We start from the raw sequence: 21,532 nt of genomic DNA, 5'->3' as shown, positions 1-21,532 counted from the left end.
AGAGAAAAGGCAAGACAGAGCTATCAGCTATGGTCATGAAGTTGCCTAACACAAGAGAAACACGAGGAGTTTGGCGGGAGGAAGAAGTGGCCTGATACACAGAGTGATGTGACAAAATTAATTTGACACCACTGAAGCTATTTATATTTGGCCTGTCTGTTACCTAATCTGGCTGAATTTCAAAACCGGCTTTTGGACGTGCAATAAAATTTCTACGAAGCCATATCTGCGTGTTAATTAGTTCCAGCAAAGTTCAGAACTATTAGGTTTCTTAGTGTTCCAAACGCCTATTTTTTTATTTAAAATCTGGGTTTCTCAGTCCCCATCTTTTCATCAATCGCGTAATTAAAAAAACTGTCTTACTTGTGTAGTTGTAGAATGACTAGCATTACACAGACGCACACACATATATAGCTTTTCATAAATGCAGGAAATATATAAATATCGAAGTGCATTTCTTGTTTGATCATAGTCACATGGATGACATTACAGTTAAACATGTCTTATCTGTTGATCAAATTGCTAGCACCGTCCACAAAGCCATGTCCTTCACCTGGCTCCAACTTTACAGCGAACTGAAGCCTGTTCACAGTCAGTAGGGCTTGAGGTGGATACTACCATGGTTAAAGATGTTTTTGAAGCAAGAACTTCAGCAGTCCCTTTCCAAATTGCAGAGAGGATGTTGGTGCTTAGATAGTATAAACCAAACGCAAAGCTGGGAATTAAAGCAGATTACAACCAGAGAAGATTGCACTTTTCCACTTCGAAAGTTCTGATAGTGATAAGGTATCAATTTCGAATAACCAGGAAAGGTCCAATCGTAAGCAAGAAATATATTTTCTTATATTTGCAGATGCACGAGACCTCTCATCTCATGAAAACAGGAACAGATCGAGAGAGTCTTGGACCTGAGCACGGATGTAAAAATAGCAGTCAAGACACATAAACCGTGTGTGCATTTTCTTCGTTCTTTACGATAATATACACACATATATGGACATATTATTTATATCATAGACAAGATAGAAGAAAAAAGAAGTATCAGAAAATTAATTTGCGAACAAAAGTCACGAGAACATTCGAATGTCGACCTAAACAGGGGAACGAATGCCTCAACTCTACGTCCATTTAAGAAAAGGGTAAATTTTTGCTGAATAGTGCTCTTCAATTTGCAGAGGGTCGTTGGTAATGTGTATGGACGTCAATAGGCCGAAAATATCCAACTATCGACCCGAAAACCAATCAAAATCTAGTCACATCCAATAAACAAGGGGATCTGAAACTTAACTGGCCTTAGACACAGTGCTGCTAATTTGGGTAACTCAATCTGAAACTTAATTGGTCCCATGCCCTGTCTAATCCAGCTTCAGTTCTACAAATTCAAGTCCTATAAACCTCACCTAATCGAGAGAAATCTGATCAGTTCTGTGGGGGCATAGCATGGTTGGATGGCTTGAATATACTCAATAATTTGGGAGCTATTTGTTAAACTACAAATGATGGTTTATGCAGCACTCGCATTATCACCAAGAACGACAAGAAAGATCTGATAGTCTGATCATATTCCTGTATAAATCATGTGGCTGTTGAAGGGGCATCTATTTAAGGCTAAGCCATGCCAGTCTGCCCTTTTCTGGCCGCTGCCAGTGGTAGCTAGTGTCCGGCAGGGCGACAATCTAGTTGGGCCCCAAACGCCTGGTGCCATTGAGCTGTCAATCAAGCCATCTGGAGTGAGGAGCGCCCCTCTTGAGTTGTGCTGCTTCACCATCAACCGCCTTTATAGAGGCTACATAATAGGGAGGTGAGCTCCTTTTTCATGACTCCATGGAAAGCAAAAGCAGAGCTACCTAATATAATATCCATGGCCTCATTACTTCATCTTTATGAAATAAATATTCACGTAAACGATGGTGATCAAAATTTTTCCTTGTTACTGTCAATGAGGTGACCGAACCAAAGAAATCAAACACAATAAAGAAACCACTCGCTGAGTTAACTCAAAGTTGATGTATTAAAAGCCCCTAAACTTAACATTACTCTCCCTTAATCGGCTTTTATATATGTAATGTATTATCGGTCGTTCAATATATTTGATATATGAAAAATGGTTGTGATAGGTCCTTTCATAAACAGTCTCTTTTTGTGGAAAGAATGCCAATGTTGACTGTCTTGACTGTAAAAGATGACGACGATAACTATTCATATTTTATATGGTCAAAATAAAAACATCGAACTCCTAAAATCTAGGCACTAAGAGTTAGTGATGGCCACATAGCAGCTCCCCACATACCAGCAATCCCTTGCTCGAGAGGACGTTTGATAACTGTTTCGTTAGATAGATAGAACAGATCAAATTCTACCGAACCCAGATTTAAATCGATCAAACTCTAACCTTATTGAGTTCCAAACCCCAACATGCATTTCAACCTGCTCGCGATGTTCCACACACAATAATAAACCAACGGTGGAGTCACGTAAATTTTCTTATTCTGATATTAATACCTCATTAGTAATTTACATAATGGCTGCTTCTTAAAAGTAAGATTTTAATGTATCAGTGTCTGTTAACCAGAATTTTTGTCTGCGCCACTGTAAAAATGAGGTTTTATGAAAACAAGCTTAGTTTTAGAAACTTTGTTTTTTCGTTTGGATGACATATCCAAAAAAATAAATTAAAGAAAACCAAGACTTTTCACTCCTTTTTACAAAACCGAGTTTCTTCCAAGCCAGTTTTAATGGCACTTAAGTACTTCAAAAACCAAGCTTTAAAAGGTTTGGGGTTCACTTCACTCAAACACCCTCTAAACTGCCGGCAAACGGAACACGGCAGAGTGCCCAGGCTTACTTCCATGTTTGAAGGAGAGACGTAACATCACCCCCATCAAACACGACCTGCAGAAAAAGGTCAATTCTAGCAGTGTATTCAGACGGTACTGTCGTATCAGGGGCTCACTGACCCGATTATGACGGGTCGGATTTTGGAACTTTTGTCCTTCTTTACAGTTTTAATTATTTATAAAATTATTTTAAAGCTGGCCATTTCACCTGATTGGCGGAGCCGGATAAGGTTCCCTCTGCCTTTGTGCACAAGATACGGACAATATTGTTGCCCCATAAAATTAGAATGCAATTTTCCACCTTCGCCATAAATTGGATGTGGCATTTATGGCAAGGGAGAGAGGTGCAAAGCAAAGGCCTTAAATGGCTCCCAGAAGTTGGTTTAAGATCACGCCCGCATTCATTTTCAATTTTTGGTGCATGTGGAATCAATGTCTGACCAAAGAATTGGTCAAGGATTTTGTAGATTCTTCCCATTTACTGAAGATCATGCAGATTGGGAAAATTATCATATTGTCATGCATTGTCGATGGTCGGTTGAAATCCAAAAAACTAAAAAAAAAAAAAAGGAAAAAAGTAAGTGAGAAGAAAAACAAGTTACCGGTACAAAGTGTGGATGTCGAAGCAATGGCCTTTTTTCCAGTTTCGCCAATCTCTAAGCAGAAACTTTATCATCCCATTGATGAAAATAGAAACGAGAATTTGGTCATATGGTTTTGCAAGTCTCAGCGGGCGACCGGTGCAGTACAGAATGACAAGATGTGCACAGGCGAGATGATCACTTAATACGAAATTCGTCGTCTTCTATTTAATGCACTGGAAGCGATTAAATATTTGTTCACTCAAAAGTTAGTATATTCACATCATACGAAAAGCAGCGCCGCGGCAGCCATTTTTTCTGAAAACAACTTGAGCTACCTTGTTTCTTTCCTTTAGTAGCGAAGCAAAATGGCAATTATGTTTTCATAAAATTCTTCTTTTCCACCTAAAGGATTAATCTTAACCGGATGGATCTAATATAAGATTTAGGTGACCAACTTAAAAATTGTAGCTAGGCATCGAGCCACGTACCTGTTGGGCTTTCGGGCACTTGGCTGTGGTTGGTCTGGGCCAATGTCGAGCCAGGCTCTCAGGCGATGAAAAATAGCCTCAGCCAGCCTGACAATATTATATAGATATTTTTATTAAGACATATATTTTTATATTAAATTTAGATATTTTAAATATTTTTTATTATAACCAGGTCAGGTTCTACCGAGCTGTGGAATCAGCCCTGAGACCGGCCTGAGTGCAGCTTCGGCCAGCCCTAACCAAACTTCGAGTTCGAGAGAAACTACAATCCGGCCTGATTGTAGGGAAGGGTCCTTTGGAATTCATTCAGATTTGTTTTCCAAAATTCAAGTTTGGACCCAAGTTAGGAATCAAGTCCAGTAAGTTGTGGAACATCCGACCCTATTCCAAACTGTTCACGTCCCTACTTCCAACTGTTTAGATATTTGCAAGTACATGGTAACATCCAAGAAGATAGAGCGGCCGGAAGATCAAATATAAACCTCAAGTCGCCGGGAAACTATTGGCCGTCCTCAAGTCGCCGGGAAACTATTGGCCGTCCTCCGTTACTGGTGGTCATCTTCTTGTTGGGACCATATGCCCTACAATATATATATACTTTTGGGGTTCTCGTGTATACTTTCCGAACTTTGCGCACATGTATATATATATGTATGTGTGCCCATATATATATAAGATCAGATTTAGTATAAGATCTTCAACACCAGCGAGAATTTTCGGAAGGAACTGAAAGCAGGGTCTTGCAAATAGTTTGTCAGTTCCAAATTTCTTTTGCTCCATGAGGAAAAGTTGGCAATATGTTACATATACCCAAACAAGCAAAAAGAAAAACCCCAATTCTTTTAATTAGTGGTAAAAGATATTGTATGTTTTCAAAGTGTTTTGGATAGTTACAAGGGTATCAAGTTGATGGGTTGTTACTTCCGATTCAAATTGTGGCTCAGACTTGGAACCAGTCTTAACATGATCGGCCTTTTAATTGATTGGAAACAAATAGGTGGCAAACCCATTCAATTCCTCACACGCCAATTCAAGAGTGTTAAATTTATATGTATTAATTATTTTCAAAATATTTTAAGAACTTCATTATTTTAACGGCCTTTTACCAGTTTAAAGTTTATACTTTCAACAAATAAATTTCTTAATATAAAGTTGTCGCTTCACAGCTGGTTCAAGCAAAATTGCTGAATCGGCAGCTTGGTCGATTTGATTCCAAATAAAACTTGTCCCTTTTTCAGGTTATTAGTGGATAATTATTTTTGGTTTTGTCACCTAAACACACAAATTAGGATAAACGGTTGCCTTGCCCATTCATACAAGCAAGCAGATTATTCACATAATTAGTCATCATCAAATTAACAAATGGAAAACAAATCTGGGTTTCTGTTATATTTATAGGCAATAAACTATTAAAATATTATTAATTATTGAATTCCGAAAACAATGAGATGATAACAGGAACTAGATCGGAACGAATATTGCAATCAGTTTTGTCGGTTTAAGATTCCATCCATACCAACTTCATAACCTTCGTCAATCAAGCAATAATAATAATAATAATAATAATAATAATAATAGAAACCATGTCAAGGCAATCAAACTCCAAACAAGTTCTCAAATATTAATTACATTTGGCTCGAACATCATAAACATCGGGCGGTTCCAGCTATAGGATACCATCTCATTTAACAAAATCCTTTTACTCCGCTTTAAATGTTTATTCGTTATTTAAGCGTTTTATATGAACATTTAATTTAATTTAATATATTTTTAAATTTTTTGCTGTAAACATCCATGTGGGTTCCAAGCTCTTGCGCTATTTTTTTTCATTACTAATTTTCCTTAACGTAATGGATGCCACATCCTAGTTGGCTAATTAATTGTGAATATGCAGTGGGTGTCACAGATGTTGAATGACAGGCAACTAAGTGAAAATGCGAACCATTTAAAAAAAAAAGTGGCCTACTCAATCATATCACATTCAACATGCAATAATGTCCAGATTATGGCAATGCATATGATTTTCCTTCACGAACGAAATAGTCCTCATCTTTTCAGTTTCAATATTTTGTTCAAAATATTTCCATTATTTTGAATGCCAACACTAATAATCAAACTGCATATATCGAGTACTTTCTGATTGTTTTGTGCGGATGCACTCTGCCCTCACTAAGTCTCTACGATCAGGGGTGAAGCCAGGGACCCTACCCAGCAAATATATATACATATATATATATTAAAAAATTAAACAAAATTTAGTTCGGTTATGTAATATTTGGATTTGGGTTTAATTTGACTCTACCCAAATCCAACCCACAAAATCGGCCTCCCCTTTCGTTTGCGCTATTTGGAAATTTCGAAAGGGGGGAAAACTGTGCCGCTGCAGACTGCAGGAAGAGACTGCGAGGGAGAGAACGAGAGACACAGAGGGGGAGATAGAGAAATAGAATGAAAGGGTGAGAAAGGGAGCACGAGAGACAGAGAGAGCACTCAGCAGGGCTGCAGGAAGGAGGTTGGAAGACAGGAAGAGAAGAGGAAAGAGAAGAACCTGAGGAAAAAGGACACAGGCAAACACAGCAGTCCCCAATCACCAGGGTCCAGAAGCAGAAGAAAATATAATAAGAAGCCCATAATCAAATTCTTCTCCTGTGAATGTGATCCTTTTCACTCTGTTGATCAGTATTTTTTTTGCTCGGTTGTTTCGGGGATGATTCTGTCCGTCGACCTTTTTGCGGACCCAGTGGGTTGTTCCTCTGATTTCCTTAATTGAGTTTGTTTTTTCTCTCTCCGTTGTATCGCTATGGTGATCTGGGTTTCTATTATGCACGTACTTTAACCTTGATCTTTCACTGCTGTATTGTGTTGCTCTACTCTATTTTTGCCGTGCCGTGTTCTGACTATACATGGTTAACTTATGGTTGCTCTGAATTTCTGCCATTTTTTCCGGCCGTGAACCGCTCTATAGAGATTAGCTTTTCAGTAGGGGCAAAATTTTTTACTTTGAGGTGCCATGTTCCTTGAACGAGCAAGAAATTATGAAATGAATGCACATAAACCCTATGATGTTTACTAGCTGGGGAGATAAATACTTCACATTGGAAGTGCATCGAAATCTTGAAACATATCTTAATCATTTATATTCATAAGAGGGCGTAGGATGCGTGCATGTTCTTGAAACACATGTTCTAAGAATACATGTAATTATATCTAGCATTCGATTGGTTGCTGGATTTAGAAACAACATCAATAATCTCATTGCGTACATGTTTCTGAACCCAAAAAAACATCTAGTACTGTTTTCAGAGCATGTGTTTCAAAATTATGTGTTCAAAGAACACAATGTTTTTCTTCCTTAACACCTCGGGCACATCTAAGATCTTTTTCCAACCTTTCTGAGACAGAAAGAAAACTTCATGTTTTGATGAATTATGGCGAACCTGACTGAATTACTTGTGTAAGATTGAGAAAGAAAATATGCCTCACATATGTTCCCTCCACTCCACCATTCAAATAAGCCTAAATCTGAAAAATTTTAGCCCTGACAAACATGCATTCACAAGTCGCTCTTTGCTAATTTTGTTCATAATTACAAATATTGAACTCCGCATGCAAGGAAAAATGTCGTGATGATCTGGGTTTCAGGAAAATTTAGGAGAAAAATAATGAAAATAGAAAAAATTAAAGAAGGATAGAATAATAAAAAGGTAATTAAAAATGTATAGAATATAGAAAAACAATTGCAAATGTTATCTCTCATCCTCTCTCTTGTTAAGTAGTCATACTACAACAACAAGATGGGCAAGATGCGCAGTTGCTGGAGAAGCTTGTAAGCTGTAGATCTGAGGCAAGATGGGCCTGCTGCGCTAGGACATTTAGGAGGAGCTAACTTTTAGAAAAGTGATGACGAGCATTAATGCTTTCAACTGGGATAAGAATCATATCTATTATCGTCTTAAGAAAAGTGATTTTGAAAACTTTGTTTGGTTTGGTCTTGCACAACTAGCCTCCATTTGATTCTTTAGTTGCACCCATTTGTCTTTTCCCTTTCCTTTTCTTCTTATTGCTGTTAGATGATTTGGCATCTTCCTTTTATGAGCACCATGTAGATTACTACTAAGTCTTTATCTCTATTAGATAAACTTCTTGACAAGCCCGATAGAAATATGCAGCCAAGCATGTATAGTGTGAGTAATTATGTAATATACTCTGAACCCATATTTGTAGGGTCTATCCACTGGTTGTAATTTGAAAAGCAAGGCAGCGAGGGGAGTAAACAACTTTTCGCTGTTCTACAAAAGCTGTATGTCCAGCTATACTCTGAACCCATTTGCAGGGCCTATCCACTCTATGCCCACCTTATGCTCACACATATGTCATTGTAATAAAAATAGAGCACCTTATCTGCTCAGGACAGATCGCGCTTTGTGCTAATGACACAAGCAATTATTGAAATGTGCCGTAGAACAGGTCGTGTTTCACGTTGTTGACGTGGGCCATTATATACGACATATGTTCACTTTTACTACATTGTGGTTTGCAAATACTATTTAATGTGTGTGAGTCTCTCTCTCTCTCTCTCTATATATATATATATATATATTACAGTTCGTTGGACTGTTTAGCCTGCCCCTAAAAAAATCTTGGCTCCGCCCATGCCTACGATACGTGATGAGACTCACCTATAGGCTATACATATTACTGCTGCTATTACTGGAGAAGAAACTAAATGTAATGGGTCCAGTAAATATAACTTTCCATTCTCTCTCCCCATAATTCATGCATGGGCGATGCAGTAAAGGGCTGTGTCACATGAACGTGTATGCTTGAATTGAATATTGATTGAATATCCATAATTAATAAAGTGTGGAGTTGGCGATATTTGATATTTTGATTTGATTGCCTATCTATTTGGTTAGATCTGATAAACAAACTTAGATCCAAAATCTAATCAAATCTGAAAATAGTTTGCACTTTCATAACTAAATTCCTTGAAGCATGTGTTCGAAGTGAAATCCAATGAAAATTGCACATGTTCATTAATGCTTATCCCATGGGGTTGGGGTTGGTGCAATTAGTAGGGTAAAGGTTGGTAGGTGGATAATATCCGTTTTGAATTTTAGAGGTGTTGAGTTTTAGAAGTGCAAATTTTTGCACTATAATAGAGAAAACATCAATATATAAGTTAGGGTATAATGGGACGTCACCCCAAGACACCGAATGCAGATCTGACACCCCAACAAATAGAGGAAGGGTGGGGCATCAACTCTCATGTTGGGTAGTAAGATGGCTAGTAAGATGAAATACTTTTACTTCTCACCAAACATTGCATATAAATGTAAGACTTTGCACTAGTTAGATCAATTAAGATCCAACTTTAGTTTTGTAACAAAAGTCTGAATACAAGTTCAAATTTGGATCTATTTACAATAGGACTTGATTAAATCTGAATCTCTATCACATCCACATATATTGTCTCCTAATTGCAGTCAGAGCTTATATCCTATAGTAGTTCTTCTTCTTTTTGTAGGGCTATATTTTATTTTATGATCTTATATGTTCCCAGATATTTTTTTGGATTTTCCTTGTAGGGTGTTGAGATCATTTTAGCCATGGCGTCTAGTGCAATGGCTCTGCTGCTGGTAGGATTGCTTTTTGTTGTGGTAGGCATCGCTGCTCTAGACGTGCCAATAAATAGTCACGACGAGTAGAACTTCGGTGGTCGAAGTGACCAAGAGGTGCAAAAGTTATTCAAGAAGTGGATAGTAGCGCACAACAAATCTTACAATGGTTTGAGGGAGAGGGAGAAGAAATTTGGAATATTCAAAGACAACCTGCTCTACATCGACCAGCATAATGCTGGAAGCCACTCCTACAAGTTGGGGCTCAACCAGTTCTCTGATCTCACTAACGAAGAGTATCGCTCGACTTACGCACACACTAGAATGGACGAGAACAGAGAGCTGGTGCCTCACCAAGTTGACGCTACGAAGTTCAGGAGGGAGAACAACTTCCTAGCTAGATAGATTGGAGAGCTCTCGGTGCAGTTGCGCCAGTGAAGGACCAAAGGCAATGTGATAAATCTCTGCTTCTTCCTTCATTCTTATTTTTTCGTACTTTCTGATGAACGAGCTGCAATAATGTTTGGTACAATGGTTGAAATAGAATTGGATCTTCATTGCTATTGGTGTTTGGCACTTTTAAGAAAAGCACTTGCACAGTTGAAAGCATAAACAAGATCGTAACTGGTGAACTTATCTCGTTGTTGGAGCAAAAATTGGTAGATCATGACACCACCTACATCCAGGGCTGCAATGGTGGTTACAAGGATTATGCATTCCAATTCATTATTGATAATGGAGGTATAGACACTGAACAAAATTACCGTTACACGACTATTGATGACGTCTGTAACATTACAAATGTAAAAATTTCTGAATGAACAGCCGTGTAGGGGTAATCTTGTTCAGTGTTTATACCTCCATTGTCGATAATGAATGGGAGGGCATAATCCTTGCAGCCGCCATTACAGTTCTGGTTGTAGGTGGTATTGCAATCTACCTGTTCTTGCTCTTAAAATGAGATAAGTTTAATTGTCACGATCTTGTTTATGCTTTCGACTGCTGCAATTGCTGAGAATGCCCTAAAAGTGCTAAACACCAAGAGCAAAGAACTTCAAATTCTATTTCAACCATTGTACCATCCATTATTATAGCTCGTTCATCACAAAATATGAAAGAACAAGAATAAAGGAAAAGAGAGAGATTTACCACATTGCCTTTGGTCCTTTATTAGCACAAATGCATCGAGGGCCCTCTAGTCTATCCAGCTGGGAAGCCGTTCTCCCTTTTGTACTTCGTAGCGTCGGCTTGGTGAAGGCGTTGGCTCGATGTTCTTGTCCATTCTGGTGCATAAGTAAGTCACGGAAGACATTTTTTTTGCCCGTTAGGGCTTGCTCTCTTCTTCGACTCTAGCTGCATTCCTCTTCGACCGCTCGCCGTGCTCTCCACCACCGGCGCCGCTCACCCTCCAGCCGTCGCTCTCCCCCACCATCATCGCCTACGCGAAGGTAAATCTCTCTCTCTCTCTCTCTCTCTCTCTCTCTCTCTCCCTCTCGCCTGTCAGTCGACTCTCTCTCCTTCGTTTAGTTTGATTACTTCATTGCTTGTAATTATTGGACTTGAATCGGGTTGAATTAGCAACCGTGCGATTTTTTTTTTTTTTTTGCGACATTACGATCAATTGATGGTTGGTATTATAGAAAAAAGTTTTTTTCCCCATACTGTTTGTTTGGTTTTTCATTATGTGAGTTTTGTGGTTGTTCATTGGGCTCGTAACTCGTAAGGGCCTGTCGATGCTTGTATTAGCATTTGTTAATCCAGAAATGGGTGCTGAATACCGACCTGATTGGCTGATTGGGATTCTACGTGTACACTTCTTGTTTGTGCATTTCCAAATACTCCAAAGTTCAGACAAGTGGCAAATGATTGTGGAACAATTGTCTCAAAGGTTTCCATCTTATAGTTTTCTTCTAATTGTCTTACATGATTAATCCCTTTCGAATAAAAAACTAGTGTTGAGTCATTTCATTTTTATAGCTATACCTTTCTGTTAGGTTATAGATATGGACTACTGATGAGTCATTTCAATTTTTAGAGCTAGAATCTTGCTTTTATCTTGTTGAAATCTGACCAATAATGGCTTGGGCATATACAAGATTGGGAATTTACTCTGTTCTTCTGGTCTACCTGTTCAATAGGAGCTAGTGTAGCCGTGTTAAGTATTGCCTTTGCATCCCAATCGTGCATTGGGCAGTTGAGGGTCGAGTACCTGTAGTTTACTGATGATTGTGATGATATGGCTCAGTGTTTGGTATATAACGTCACCTAATAACTATGTGGTTCATCAACTGACAATCTGGCAGCTTGTGTAGTTTTGTTTTCCATGGGCATGCAAACATCACTTAGCTGTCTGTTCCTGGAGCTCAACTTACAATAGTGCACTTCAAATCCTTTGATGCTGGCTTTTACTTTTCATAGTTGCGTTCCTTGGCAATGCAATACAGCCAAAAATTGCATAATATACCTGGTCAATAATTGAAGAAATTCTGTCGATATTTTCATGAAAGCAATGCTTCTTTTAGCATGCTAATGCAATTGTTTTGTTTGATTTCTTTTATCAGGATTGGGTTGTGGATTGCTACAATCAGAATAAGCTTGTTGAGATTGATAGTTACCTTTTCACAATGCTTATTGTTCACTTATAGAGAAAGCTGAACACTTCATGTACATAGAGGTAACTCTTCAATCGGCTGAAAAAGATGAAATTGTTGAAGTATATGCAACTTTTCACTTGTGGATGTCTGTGTACTTTTATGTACGATCATTTTTTATCATCAATCTATCTATATATTTTTTTTCAGAACCAGTTTTACATATTGGGCCTTTCAGTAGATGATATCATTTGAAACTGTGTTTTGGAGGCATTATATCAACGGATTTCGCGTGCAAACAATGGAAATGTTCGAGAGTGATTATAGTTATTCCTCTCCTGCCTGCGTTCCACGTATCACTAAATTTTTCTGTATTATTTCTCCTACATTTATGAGCAGATTTGTTAATCATCTGATTTTGCAGGGAGGGCTAGATGTTGGAGGTGCTGCATCTGTGAGAGCTATACTGCACTGGCAATATCGCACCATTTGGGGGTGTTCTGCTTTTTCCTTTAATTTGAAGTTGCTGTTCTTACACTTGCCGCAGACAGGAACTTTATTTGAAAGGAACGCACTTTGATTTTTTTGTATCATCTGCTTTCTTTATAGGTCCTTTTTCCTGATGTTATTTTCACTATCTTCCTTTTTGCTGATGTTATTTTCACTCTCTTCTTCCGAACTCTTTGTAGGGTGGGTTTTCTTCTTCTGGATTGTGTTGCAAGCCGTGAAGAAAAGCTTGAACATCACAAAACACTCGCTGAATGCACAGCCGGTTCAGCGATTTCTACTTACTCTGGGGCACGACATTCTCATCATCATGAGTCATGACCACACTAAGTGAATCCTTTAAGAGGCTAAGTGGCTGTTGCCTCTTGTGTGATGACAGGAGCGGTGGCTTTTCTTGTTTTAGTATGTCAATAATAGTGTCAAGGATCTTCTGTCAATGGTGGGACAGTTGTGGGATCTTGTGTCAAATGGTAGAACAGCTGCCGTGTATCTCTCATCGGTGTTCTGTTGGAGTGCGCATGGCAGTTTATCGCCATGGTCACCGTGAAAATTGAGGTGTTGGTGACCTTAATGACATGAAAACTTCCTGCTTTTCTTCCCTTGTTTCCACTGATTCGTGCAGCTTTGAGTATTGAAAGCGGATTTGGTTACTCAAGATTGGGAAGTAATTGTGCTTGATTAAGCTAATAAAAGGAAAGCAATTCGTGCCTTTCTGTAGCATTACTTCTGCAATTTGTTATTCTGAGTCTTGATTACAGCATGGTTTTCCATCTTACATCAATTAGTTCTTGTTGGATATTGATGAGTTCTCGTTGGATATTGATGAGGGTTGGTGAAGTTTAACGGTCATATTAATTTTCCATGAAAAAATTTTCTATCAAACAATGAATTTTTTATCCTGAAAAAAAATTCAAGGCCATCAAGCATGGCCTATATTAGGAAAAAGGAAAATTTGCCTAAGTAGACGGTTTACCGTGGATTTTTTCCCTTGAAAAAACCTTCCCTCAAAAAAATCCAGGCCATCAATCGGGGCCTCAAAAAATGTCCCAAAAAGAAGTGTAATGTTAAAAGGAACTCATTGATTGATAGATTGATAGAGTTAGAAATCCTGCCCTGATCATCCTTCAGTCGAAACACTTAAAGTCATGTGGGCAATTGTCATTTTCATCATTTTTTCATCCTATCGTGGTGCATATTAGTAACCCTCAATTTGAACGTCCCGATTTTTTTTTTTTAATATTGAAATAAGTTGTCATCTCTTAAGTCATGATTGAAGAAGAAGGAATTGTTACCTATCAAATATTGTAGATGCCATCAATTACCATGTAAGGATAATTTTGTTTATACATCCATGGTCGATAATGAGTTGGAAAACATAAGCTTTGTACCCGCCATTGCAGTCCGGCTGTAGGTGGTATCACAATCTACACAACTGCACTAAGAGCCCTTTAGTCTATCTAGCTATGAAGTTGTTCTCCCTCTTGGACTTCGTAGCGTCGGCTTGGTGAAGGCACCGGCTCTCTGTTCTCATCCATTCTGATGCGTAAGTAAGTCGAGCGATATTCTTCGTTAGTGAGATCAAAGAACCGGATGAGCCCCAGCTTGTAGGAGTGGCTTCCAGCATTATGTTGGTCGATGTACAACACGTTGTCTTTGAATATTCCAAATCTCTGCTCCCTCTCTATCAAACCATTGTAGAATTTGTCGTGCATTGCTATCCACTTCTTGGATAGCTTTTTCACCTCTTGATCACTCCTCTGACCACCGAAGTTTTGCTCATCGTGACTATTTACCAGCAGCAAAGTCATTGCACTGGATGCCATGGCTGAAATGATCTCAACAACCTACAAGGAAAATTTAGAAAAATATCCAGGAGCATATAAGATCACAAAATAAAATATAGCCCTACAAAAAGAAGAAGAACTATTGTATGAAAGAATAAGAAAAAGAATAAGAAGGCAACCCGCCTACAACTCCCTCTGCTTGTCACCACTTGAAACTTAAAACTTGACCAAGAGTTGTTTGAGGGCTAGAGAGACATGAGAATACTATTTTCAGATTGAGTACTATTTTGATTGGTGTATATTTTGGTCAAAATTGCATACTATTTTCAGATTTGATTAGATTTTGGATCTGAGTTTGTTTATCAGATCCAACTGAATAGATATGCAATCAAATCAAAAATATCAAATAACGCCAACTCCACACCTTATGAATTATGGATATCCAATCAATATTCGATTCAAGCATACGCGTTCATGTGACACAGCCCTTTACTGCATCACCCATGCATGAATTATGGGGAGAGAGAATGGAAATTTATATTTATATTTAGCTTCAGTGAGTCTCAACACGTATCGTAGGGGCTATACACAAAATGATCAGAAAGTATTAGATATGTGCAGTTTGATTGTTAGTGTTGGTGTTCAAAATAATGGAAATATTTTGAACAAAATATTCAAACTGAAAATTGTAAATAAGGAGGGTTAGAAATGATATCTTTGGTTTGTTACCTTGTGTGCTGAGCAACATTGTAGATAGGATAGTCATGAGGGCAGCAGGTGCGATGATCCTCACAGCATATAGCCGATTTTAATGGGCAGCAACCCCATTGAATGCACATGCCCTCTCCTTCAACCATGCAACAACACGTGGAGTGTTAGGTAGACCTGGGCATTGGGTTGGGTACCAAACGGTCCTGGCTGGCCCAACCGGTCAGATTTGACATGATAAAGAATAAAAATGATTTTTGTTTTATTAAAAATATATATTTTATTATTAAAAATATATTTTATATTCAAAAAATTATTTTGTATTTACAAAAACATTTTTTTATTGTAACCCAGTCGGGCTTGGGTTTTAAGCATCAGGCCAACCCGATGCCCAGGTTTAAGGGTAGGTTGCAACACCATAGATATCTGAAACCCGGGCCCAAGCCCGACCGGACCTGGCCCGGTTATAATAAAATATTTTTCAAATATAAAATATATTTGTTAGTAATAAATATATATTTATTAAAATAAAAAATTTAAAAAAATTAATCTTTAACGAGCCGAATCGGGCCGGGCCGAGACCGAGAACAAACCGGGCTGGGTCCTGGGCCCCCGCTGGCAGCCCGGCCTGGGGCCCAGCCCTAATTTTAATGTAATCCCCCTCACCCCACCATTGTCGCTTCCATATCGGACAGTTACAATCGCATGATCAATCTTGGATGCAGATGATCAAGTGAAAACACATACCAAAAAAAATAAAAATAGAAGAAAAAGTAATCAATATAATGCCTTTATATGACTAAATTCACAATTTTTTTTAAAAAATAGAATATTAATGAACTCACAGATTTATAGTTCTGAAAATCCCTGCATGATCCTTGGATGTAAACACACTCACAGGTTGGTTGGTGAGCGATTGCATTTCTGGGTGCTTCTTCATTATATAAAGGTGCATAATCATAATCAATCAATTGTAACGACCCAAGTATTTTTGTACGTCAAAAATGATTTGTCATTCTCTTAAAAGTAAAAAAAAAAAAAAAAGGATATGGAAGAAGAAGAAGAAGAGAAACAAAAATAAAACGAAGAAAAACTTTTGAGGTGGGGTCAGGCCCATGGGCCCTCCCCGTGCTCCGCCCCTGCAACCACCTAGAGAGAGAAAAAGAGAGAGAAAGCTGAGTTAGCAACCATGTTCATAAACTACAAAGCTGTTCTTCATAAAAACAGTGGGTAGTTGATCGATGGACTCCACGATGCATGTAGGAAAAGAAAGCAAAATTATAACTCCGCATTGCAACTACAAGAAAGAGGCAATAACTATGTATTAAATGGGTCAGATTTAGGCCATCTTTCCTGGTTGAATTTCATTTAATGGAACTCTGCGGAATGAAGCCAAAGAGCCATCCACCTGTTCTAGAAAATATCCCTCCTTTGTTCATTTGTTCACCTCCTTTTATTCTTTGCAGCACACAAAGCTCATAATCGAGCGTGGTTGGCAGCCACCCATGCATGCACTTGTTCGGGAAAGAAATTCAAAAGAACTCATGTCTTCGTCAATGGCCCGCACATATAGTTTAATTGGCATTTTCAAAATTTGAAAATGTTTGTAGATATATAATCTTTTTAGTTTGAATGCATCGTTCTATTTGTCCCTTCTCCTGTATTAATCCTTGCATGACTGTCTTGTTCTCTAAGTTGCACATATTGACTGAACAGGACGGTCGGACAACAGCAAAGTCACTCTTGGAGTAAAAGCAAGAACGAAATATTTCACCAATAAAAAACCCTCAAGGTTTGCGTCTTTCCTTCCTTCCTTCTCATTCATTCTCATGGCTGTTCTTCTTCCTCTAAAATATGTGACGGTACTTCTTTATCCAAATGATTGATGGGAGACGAGAACGGAGTACCATATGCTCGAGCTTTAGGGCCTGGGCCCTCAAAAACTGGCTCCGGTCAGCCCGATCCGAGGAAGTGTGTGTATAATGTCTTTATATTTAAAAAAAAATGGAAGTCGTAATATCCCCCATATGAAGAAAAAGGGAGAAGCCACCTTATGCCGTGTGATTGGATGACACGCAGGGTAGCTGAGGGTTGCTGTGCCCTCTAATTATTATTAGATCCAATTATATATTCTTATTTCATCACGTACAGAACATGGAGAGTGATAATATGATTTTAAATTAATTGGCCAAAAGTATATCTACTTGTATGGGTAAGCTAGATTTTATGCAGTCCGCCATTCGGCCATAGCCAACCCTTGTTTCTTGTCATTCGACATTATTGCTTCGTGGCTGATATTATGCAGAATAGTAGTATACTAAAGAAAGCTGTGGCAATGCAGTTAGACTTAAAGCTGCACTAGAAATATTATTTGATCAGCATAGGCATTCCAATATTTTTTGTTTTTCTTCTTCATTTGTATCGATATGACAGATTGGAGATTCACCAATTAACCAACTAAGAGATGGCGTCATATTTTACATTTGTACAAACTGAGTACGCCACTGTTTTAAATTCACATTTTTCTGTTAGTTGCAAGGGATTCATGATCGGCCAACCAAGATGTGGCGTCCACAAAGTTCACAAAAAAATTTGTGAGAAAATGTGGTCATCGTCGACTTTTATGAAGGTCAGGCCAAATGTAATTAAGAAGCCACATGCAATTAACAACTTATTTAGGGATTGACTGCCGTTGCCATTGCACTTCCTTTAAAAAAGAAAACAGGTTGCTTTTGTTCAATTGAGCATGTGTGGCGAATTTCTTGGAAGGGTTGGTTTGAATGGAATCGAAACCTAACAAATTAATTGGAGATAGAGGGAATCCTTCTTGCCTGTTGACTATTTAACTATACTTGGAATTCAACAATTAATAATATTTAAGGTGTGTTTGGATGAAACTTCAAAACCAATCAGGTTTTTGGATTATTTGGGTGCCATCAAATCAAACTCAGTTTTGACAAAACCTGATTTTGTAAAAATAAAGTAAAAAATTTTCTTCCCTTTAGGTTATTCAAAAACATGTGTCATCTCCCCCCCCCCCCCCCCCAAAAAAAAAAAAAACTCATTAAAAAACTTGGTTTTCATAAAATCTAGTTTTAATACAATTGTATTGGAAAATGATGATCCAAACACCCACGCCCCCTCAGTTTCTAAGGACTATAGAAAAATAATTGACCTCTTGTTTCTGTATTGTCAATTAAGCGATATTAACGTTTTACTTATATAGCATAGCACGACAATCTTTTTTTCCTAATTCACACTCCATTGACAAACACTGGGCAAGAGATTCAGAGCAGGCAAACCAGCAGCAAAGCCATTCCATGGCTAAAATTATTTCAATATCCTATAAGGAAAATCCAGAAAAATATCCCGGGACAAATAAGATCATAAAATAAAATACGGCCCTACAAAAAGAAGAAAAACTACTGTATGAAAGAATAAGAAGAAAACCGGCTTACAACTCCCTCTGCTTGTCACCACCTCAAATCTAAAACTTGACCAAGAGTTGTTTGAGGGTTAGAGAGAGATGGAGAACTGAATACGTTGCCAATGTCGATAGGCTTACCATGGGAGAGCTCTCGGCCTCCTCCCTTTACAGGCAGAGCAGGAGGTGTAAACCCACCGAACATACACCAAAGTGGGGTGGGGCCATTTTTTGAAATTTTTAATAAAAGAGTAGACATTTTCACTATATTGCAATCCTTTTTTGCCCTTTTTAAAAATTTCTTCTTATAATTTTAATGAGGGTATTTGGTCGTTTCCAACCATGTGCACCGATTTTTCGTGCACACCCCATGTGCACGTAACCAGCTCCACAATATTTGTACTAACCAGAAATTTCGTCCATTAATTGAAATTGAGGTACATGCACACCTCTGTGGTATTTTAGACATTTTCTTAAAACCTATGTACCTTTTAGTTTTGTTTAATATTTTTCACTGTATCTTTTCAAAAATCTTCCCTTTTAACTTTAATTAAGACATTTTAATCATTCCTTACCCATGTGCAAACACACAGGTGGACACATAACCAGCTTTGTTTACTGGTGAGAGGAGACCCGTCCTAATCGGTTAAAAGAGTGTGCAGCTGAGCTGAAAGGAATTAGAGGATATAATCTCCGGCTGTAATTAGGAGACAATATATGTGGATGTGATAAGGATTCAGATTTAGTGGAGTCCTGGTGTAAATAGATCCAAATTTGAATTTGAATTCAGTTTAATGGAGTCCTTCTGTTACAAAACTAAAGTTGGATTTTTATTGATCTCACTAGTGCAAAGTCTTACATTTATATGCAATGTTTGGTGAGATGTAAAAGTATTTCAGCTTACTACCCAACAAGAGAGCTGATACCTCATCATTCCTTTATCCGTTGAGATCTGCATCCGGTGTCTTACGGGTGACGTCTCATTATTCGTTAACTTGTATATTGATGTTTTCTTTTTTACAGTGCAAAAAGTTGGTACCTCTAAAACTCAACACTTCTATAATTCAAAACAGATATTAACCATCTACCAACCTTTACACTACCTATTGCACCAACCCCAAGTCCAACCTCATGGGATAAACATTAATGAACATGTGCAATTTTCATTGGATTTCACTTCCAACACATGCTTCAAGGAATTTAGTTATGAAATTGCATACTATTTTCAGATTTGATTAGATTTTGGATCTGAGTTTGTTTATCAGATCTAACTGAATAGATGGGCAATCAAATCAAAAATATTAATTATGGATATCCAATCAATATTCAATTCAACCATACGCGTTCATGTGACACAGCCTTTTACTGCATCACCCATGCATGACTTGTGGGGAGAGAATGGAAATTTAAATTTACTGGACCCATTACTTACATTTAGCTTCTTCTCCAGTAATTGCAGCAGTAATATGTATAGGTGAGTCTCAACACGTATCGTAGGGGCTTAGTGACCGCAGAGCTCATCCACACAAAATGATCATAAAGTACTCGATATGTGCAGTTTGATTATTAATAAATGGAAATATTTTGAACAAAATATTCAAACTGAAAAGATGAGGACTATTTCGTTCGTGAAAGGAAAATCATATGCATTGCCATAATCTAAACATTATTGTATGTTGAATGTGGTATGATTGAGTACGCCACTTTTTTTTTTTTAAATGGTTCTCATTTTCACTTAGTTGCCTGTCATTCAACATGTGTGACACCCACTGCATATTCACAATTAATTAGCCAACTAGGATGTGGCATCCATTACGTTAAGGAAAATTAGTAATGAAAAAAAATAGCGCAAGAGCTTGGAACCCACATGGATGTTTACAGCAAAAATTTTAAAAATATATTAAATTAAATTAAATGTTTACATAAAACACTTAAATAACGAATAAACATTTAAAGCGGAGTAAAAGGATTTTGTTAAATGAGATGGTATCCTATAGCTGGAACCGCCCGATGTTTATGATGTTCGAGCCAAATGTAATTAATATTTGAGAACTTGTTTAGAGTTTGATTGCCTGGACATGGTTTCTATTATTATTATTATTATTATGTAACATGTTGCCAACTTTTACTCATGAAGCAAAAGGAATTTAGAACTGACAAACTATTTGCAAGACCCTGCTTTCAGTTCCGTTCGAAAATTTTCGCTGGTGTTGAAGATGTTATATTAAATATGAACTTGTGTTATCTTTATCATATTGGGTAGTGCTGACTCGCTTTCAAGTTGGAAAAAAGAGATAATCTTATTTATTAATTATCTATCATATTGATAACAAATCAAATAAATCGTTTGTTTTTGTTAACTTTGCAGGTATTTCTCTTTTGAATAAGACCGCTTCAAACTCATTGAACAGTTATTAATTAAGGCAGACCAGTTTTTGGAAACCTAAGTATGCCTGTCCAGCAATCTTTCGGATTCGATGCGTAAAAAAGGATTGATCCTAGAAAGCCACATGTTTATCCTCTTCTCTTACCAGGTGGGCGTCCGCATATGCAACTAGTTCTCCGCGTGTTTAAGGAAGCTAATGCTCCCTCCCAACTTAATTAAAACCCAATCTGCCATGACTTCATCCTCATTAATATCTGGTTTGTGTGGCGCCTTGCAATAAAGAAATCACACGCGCATGCACACACACACATATATATATATACACTATACACGAGAACCCCGAACGTATATATTTTAGTCCCAACAACAAGATAACCACCAATAATGGAGGACGGACAATAGTTTCCCGGAGGTTTAGATTTGAACTTCCGGCCACTCGAGCTTCGGATTGTGCCTTTGTGTAAATTTGTGGAGGTTGCTTTTTGGTGGATCCAGCTTTGGATGTCCACAATTTACTGGATTCGATTCCTAACTTGGGTTTCCAAACTTGAATTTTGGAAAACAAATATGAATGAATTCGAAAGGGCTACAGACCCTTCCCTACA

General features: G+C 37.8%; 1 long non-coding RNA gene across 2 annotated transcripts; it reads left to right on the top strand.

The window, feature by feature from the left end:
* Positions 1-10,655: 10,655 nt before the first annotated feature.
* LOC116251598 (uncharacterized) lies at positions 10,656-13,234 on the top strand. Of its 2 annotated transcripts, XR_004171712.2 has the most exons (4): positions 10,656-10,975; positions 12,089-12,201; positions 12,329-12,444; positions 12,543-13,234. It is a non-coding gene; the product is annotated as an uncharacterized LOC116251598 (long non-coding RNA). The 2 variants fall into 2 exon arrangements; XR_004171713.2 differs by lacking the exon at positions 12,329-12,444 and having other exon boundaries at positions 10,683-10,975.
* Positions 13,235-21,532: the final 8,298 nt, after the last annotated feature.

This window comes from Nymphaea colorata, chromosome 3, assembly GCF_008831285.2.
Source record: "Nymphaea colorata isolate Beijing-Zhang1983 chromosome 3, ASM883128v2, whole genome shotgun sequence".
Classification (NCBI taxonomy): Eukaryota; Viridiplantae; Streptophyta; class Magnoliopsida; order Nymphaeales; family Nymphaeaceae; genus Nymphaea; species Nymphaea colorata.
The sequence above is the reverse complement of the archived record's forward strand: the minus strand, read 5'-3'. Positions and strand labels throughout refer to the sequence as shown.